Source organism: Tribolium madens, unplaced genomic scaffold (assembly GCF_015345945.1).
Source record: "Tribolium madens isolate multiple individuals breed KSU strain unplaced genomic scaffold, Tmad_KSU_1.1 Scaffold_91;HRSCAF=231;Tcas5.2_LG7, whole genome shotgun sequence".
Classification (NCBI taxonomy): Eukaryota; Metazoa; Arthropoda; class Insecta; order Coleoptera; family Tenebrionidae; genus Tribolium; species Tribolium madens.
The window spans coordinates 4,129,367-4,135,793 of NW_025401063.1; the positions used below are offsets into that span (position 1 = coordinate 4,129,367).

A 6,427-nucleotide genomic window follows, 5' to 3' on the forward strand; every position below is an offset into this window, starting at 1 on the left:
GATACATCCACTCAATTTCCGGTTCCAGCAGTTGCTGGTCACATTTTCTGTGTTTTTCCATTTTTTTGCTCTCTTAACACCAATTTTTTATTGCCCAAATCGATAGAGTAATCAGTTTCGAATAAAAAACGCATAACCTTTAATACCCCTAAAATGGACCGTTTCAAAGATATTTTAATTTAAACTGAAGACTGCACAACGCTGAAACCAAAAAGTAGGGATTTTGAATGGATGATATCCACGGTAACAAATGACCATAGTCTCACTAATCGCTGTCAGGCATCTGTCAACTTTGACATTGGACGATTATTAGACAATTAATCGAAAATATTTAATAAAAGAGTTTACCTCAGATTCCAAACATAACTTACAATAAATCCAAATGGATCTCGTAGCATTTCATTCATAAAAAATTCACAAAAATTTATCGTCAAAGTGAACAGATGCCTGGCAGGGATTTATGTGACCATGATCATTGGTTGCCGTGGATACCACTTACTCAAAATCCCTATTTTTTGATTTCAGCGTTGTGCAGTCCTCAGTTTAAATTAAAATATCTTTGAAACGGTCCATTTTAGAGGTATTAAAGGTTATGCGTTTTTTAATCGAAACTGATTACTCTATCGATTTGGGCAATAAAAAATTGGTGTTAAGAGAGTAAAAAAATGGAAAAACACAGAAAATGTGACCTGCAACTTCTGGAACCGGAAATTGAATGGATGTATCCGGTTTTCGTGATTACGAGTTCAAAGGTTATGTTGTCACAGGGAAATGTTCCAAATTTTATAATATTTGGTCAAATAGTTCCAAAGTTATTACAAAAAAATCAAATTTCCATACCCACATTCCGAGGGCTGTAAAATTCTTATCAGAGATAGGACACGAGTTATTATTATCATTTTATAGGTCATTTTTAAGGTTCAAATATTGCTTCATATTTACGAATAACCCTGTATAACGCGGTGACAGTTTAAGTTTATTAATCTAGTAGTTGAAGTATTAGTTGCACAATTTCACTAATAAAAATCAACACGGAATTGCAAAAGGAGTGTGTATGAGATGTTCAATTAGAATGTATTGCACGGTAACCACATTTACTGATGCATTGATTTAACCTCGTTTATTTTGATAAGAAAACACCCCTGAATTTTGCAAAAATCGCCTCAAGTGTGAAAATCTGTATAAGAAGCATCTGGAGCGCAATTATTAAAGTAAAATCGTTTTCCTAAGACCTACTAAAATTAAATGCGGTATTGTTAAGAGTAAACCAGAGGGTAAACAAATCATAAATTACTGGAACCCACCCTGAAACAGATCAGTTTTTAACAGGGCCGGATTATTTACTTTCCTTTTGTCTAAAACACTTGAAATGTTTTAATAGTTTTTGATGTAGTTGTTATTAAAGTCAAGTATTTTAAGAAATTTAAAAAAGCCAGCTGGTTATTAACAAGCTATTATTAAATAAAAGTGATTTTTTTAAATAATAGCTTGGTAAAACTCTACCACTACTTTAGTTTTAGATACGGCCCTGTTTTATTCTAGTGGGTGCAGAAACACTTGCAAAGGAACGTGCCATTTATGGGGGGTTATAAATTTAAGTCATTGTTTGGTTAATCCCTTATAATGTGTCATAAAATTTGTAGTAGGTCTCAGGAAAACGATTTTACTATACTAATTTAATCTTTTAAAAGTTGTGCAAGTTGAGATGTGCTGAATTTATCCAATTATAACTGATTTGAAGGTATACAAAAATAATTAGACAATCGTTTGATTTTTTTGAAATTAACATCGCACGAGATTTGTAGAATGGGAAAAAAATTTGTAACCCAATCACAGTCGTAAAATAGGCAAGATGAAAGTATGGGTTGATGGTATTGTTGATCAATAGTAAATAATTACACGTGGTGTGTGTCGGAAGTGAGGCGTGTAAATGGAAGGATTTTTGCAATTTTAATGAACGGTTATGTTTTGCTCTGGCGAGCAACAATAAGTGTGGTTTCACTTAATAAGTGATAAAAGCTCATTAATTGATTGAAATTTATATACTGGCGACAATAAAGTATTGTTGAGATTTTTTACTCTTTAAATAATACAAATATAGTAAAAGTTTGTTATAAAACTAAACTTAAACTTATTAAATAAAAAATAAATAAAGCAACAAGGACTGGATGAATTGCATGAGTTGTACTTAATTTACTTACCTGTTATCTATTTATTATCTAATCATCTTGTTATCTTTTGACGACCAAATAACACAAATAGAAATCGATAAACAACTAACATTCATAAAAACACAACACTAAATTCATAATAATTTTACAAGTATGGAAACAATGCTGTTGAAATTGGGAATAAACACTTAGGATAATTAATAATAATTATTTTTTAATACAAATATTTCTAGTATTATTGCCTGCTTTTTTAATTTTTTAGTACTCATTAAAGTTGACTTTCTTAAATTTTTTTCAACAAAATAATTGAAGACGATTCAATAATAAATCAAAACGTCGGCAAAGCTTTTCGCTTAAATAGTAACTTCCCAGAATTTTAATTTAGGTAAAGAAATTACCATTTATTTAAAAAAATGCATATACTTGCTCTACAAATTTTAACAATCAGTAGTAAAAATTTTAAAAAAATACAACGAAAAAATGTAATTTAATGCTTAGTAAAATAGTTAATTCATAAACTGTCAAAAAAGTAAAATAAAGTATTTAAAAAAATAACCAGGATGAATCCTCTCTCATTTTCGTATGTTGGTGACATTTACGAATCCATATGTGATACTTAATCGTTAAACGAAGAGCATATTATGTATTGATGAGGCTTTTTATTCGTTAAATAATACTGACAGTAAAAGTTTATTGTTAGAAAACTCTTAAAACATAGTTTAAATCATGAGTTGTTTAAATAAAAAACAGAAAGCAAACAAACGACCTTGAGAATTGCAGGAATTGACCACTGCAGTTGTGCGCATCTTCTAGACAATTAAAATCATATCCAACTTCATTCCTTAATTCGGGATTCAAAATTGGCCGATGTTAGTGGTTGTTTTCGGGGCTGTAACCCACTTTCGTGGTTTGTTTCCCGTAAAACCGTCCTATTGAGAGAACCATCATGGGTCGATTCTTCAACCACGAGGACGAGTCGTCATCTCCCAGCACGACCTCGGTTGTAAAGGACTGCTTTCGTCAAACATGTAACATAGAAGAGTACCAGGATTTGGACATTCTCTGCAGGATTAACAGATAAGCGCTCTGTTTCAACTTCTAAAATTCTCGTTGCAACAATAGTTAGGTTTTTACCAATCGTAATTATTCCTATTATCTCATCGTGATTAGTAGAAAATAGAGAAAAGTTTAGTTTCATAATCCATTTTTGGACTGAGGATTTTTTACTTAACAAATCCTTCAAATCTTTAAATTTAAATGTCAATTATTTTTTGACTAGGTACTATAGATATAGGTCTGTTCAAGCCACACTGTTTTTTAAGGATTTTGGACTGTTTTAGTTTCTTGTAAAAACTAGTTCCAGTGGATGCTCGTCTTATTTATTTATATTCAGGTTTGATGGTCTTAACAAATAAATTATCATTATGGGCTTCATCGGAATTATCCGATGGCACTTATTCGGATGGTGTCATTGCAAACGAATTAAAACATTAATAAGTTAATTAAATTTTAATAATGCTAATTATAAGATTGAAGTTTTCTTCTGGCGTCATATATTCTTTTTATAATTGATAAAGTGTAGGTATAAAATATTGATGTCTTGAGAAGGCGAAGGTGTGCTAACTATTTCTTTATGAATCAGTTTCACTGGTCTTTCTGACAAATCTTCCGCGGGTTTTCTTTTTACAGAATTGCAAATTATATTATATCTATTATATTTCCTTGGTGATTTTTAGAAAGTTCGAGATGTTGTTAATTCTGCAGTTTTTATTACAATTTGCTCGTAAATGTTTGGCACATTTTCACAGCACAACACTATCTGCGATCTTCTTTAATAACACTTTTTTTTTTAATATGTAAAAAAAGGGTACCGGTGAACTGCGCTCACTTCAAGCGGGGCTTTTTAATCCCTACGGTGGACTGCGCTCAGAAAATTTTTACTTACCTGCGATGCGTTAATCTCTATGTGAACTGCGCTCAGGTCGGTCGATATATCTCAGCGTGATGTAAAGAATTAAATTATTAAAAATTAAATTCCCAGGCTAAAGGAAATAGGGATGAACCAGTTGCAAAAATGTACTTTGCATTTAGAAATAAACAAAAACGAAATAGGTTATTATTTACATTTACTGAACACAAATACATTTGTGTGTACATTACAGTGTTTTAAAAAATTTAGTCAAACTTATAAGATAGACATTTCCCAAAAGTGGATCGATCTATTTGCTTCTCTTTCATTATTTTTTTTAAATTAAAACATACCTTTTAATACAGGGTGATTCAGTACTCATTAAAAAGTGCACCCAAAGAAGTGCTCCCTAAAAGTTTGAAGCACCAACCCATGGGTGTGTACCCTGTTGTGATGCTACTGAGCGCAGTTCACCTTAAGGATTAGCGACCCTTATTAGCCTCATTATAACTGTTTCTAAAACTGAGTGCAATTCACCCTGCCCCAAAAAAAATTAGAAGGACCAATTCCTTTTCACGTTTACTCAAAATTGTTTCCGTTTTAATGACCTAAAAAGATTCTTGATTTGCAGACTTATCTATTTTAACATTTATTGTAGATGGTAGTTGTCTGATGATTAACATTATTGTTAGTGCCGCAATAACTCCCGTAGTGTTTATTAGATAAGACTTATCGGTGTTTCGGTCGCAATCTTATACTTTTTCAAGTATAATTTTGTGTCCGCGGCAATCCGGTCATTTTCAGAGCCGATATAGCCGCAATCCGGACACATCGAATGCCGAAAGTATGAGACAAAATCTTCTTATTTTCTTTATTCAGTGCGTTCAAAAAAAAACTGATTACATTTATTAAATCACAGAACAATTGATCAATTTATGTTTATGTAATGTTACATTTTTGCTACTTTTGTAATCGTAATTTACGTTGCAAGTCCCAGTGATGGCCAAAGTATTGCATAAAATGTCGCCAAAAACCAGTGTCACTAAATTGCATGCTCATTGTGACACCAAAATAGAAAAAATCTTTTTACTTTCTCTAAATTTGTGCAAAGAAATTATACCTACGTTTTATACGAAATAAGTATAAAAAGAACTTTTTAGACATAATAGTGTATATAAAATTTGTATTATCTCAAAAATTCCTGAAACGCCATTTTAGCTGTCTTTAGCCTTACTAAATTTTCAAATTGGAAAATAAAATCGTCCTGCCCGGCCTCTTCTTTGAACCGGACGCGAATGTTTAAATTTTGTTCTTCATGGTTAAAACAGTTAATGGTTTCGCGATTTATTTTTATTTGAAGAGAACTTAATAAGTTCTGCCGCCCCGCTTGTTGCAGTTTGGGATGCACTATCATTTTATTTTGATCAAAAGTTAATAACGAATTAACGTTATTAAACATACACGGAAAAATCAGCTTCAGCCTTTTTGAATTTTCTTTTCATGTCCTGCTGCTACTGCCGCCAATCTTCCAAAAGTTTTTTGTCTGAAACAAAAATAATCAGTTCTTGACCACTTTTTTGGATATAAGTACAGTCGAACAAAATGAAAAAGACGCCTCAATAAACCAGTCCCTTCTAATCGCAAGCAGGCAGGGTCGTAAATTTACAGAAAGCGAAATGAAAATTTAATTCAGAATTAAACTAATTCGAATTAAGTTGCCATTTATTTTGCATTGACACACGTCAAATTAATTAAATGGAAATATTAAATTTTTTTAATGAAAAATTTAACAAACTATTTCTTAAAGAAAATTATGTATTAATAATGACATTGATAAAAAAACAAATCATTATCACTTAATTTTTTTTAACTGTTTTTTCAAAATAAAATTAATTAACATAATGTTTGAACGAAATAGGCTTTTTCTATTTTAAACTTGATTTTATGTAAAACAACAAATGAATTGAACCATTGTTTATTTGTGAAAAGAAGGTTTAATTCCACGTGTGCCTTTACCGCGAGTGGTTTAATTCTTTGAGCGTAAAGCGAAATTAAAATTTACTTCAGAATTAAACTAATTCGAATTAAGTTGCCATGTATTTTGCATTAACAAACGTCAAGTTAATCACCAATTAAAATATAATTGCGATTAACACGTTCTGTAAACCGGCTCTAAGTTTTCTATTAGTTTTGTAATTGTCAATGAAAACAAATCAAAATTATTTATTTAATTATATCAAGAAAAAAACGGTAAAATTATTTCAAATATTTTAGTTCTGTTACAAAATTTATTTTTTGATAATTGTAATACTTTTAAATTAAATAAAAATGTTTAGTTTTATAAATA

At 30.7% G+C, this 6,427-nt stretch overlaps 1 long non-coding RNA gene across 1 annotated transcript in view; it reads right to left on the bottom strand.

Moving 5' to 3' along the window:
- Positions 1-4,937: 4,937 nt before the first annotated feature.
- LOC123011350 overlaps positions 4,938-6,427 on the bottom strand; it is a 2,420-nt gene continuing 930 nt past the window's right edge. The window contains exon 3 of the long non-coding RNA XR_006413138.1: positions 4,938-5,623. This is a non-coding gene — a long non-coding RNA (uncharacterized LOC123011350). The remainder of the gene's footprint in view (positions 5,624-6,427) is intronic.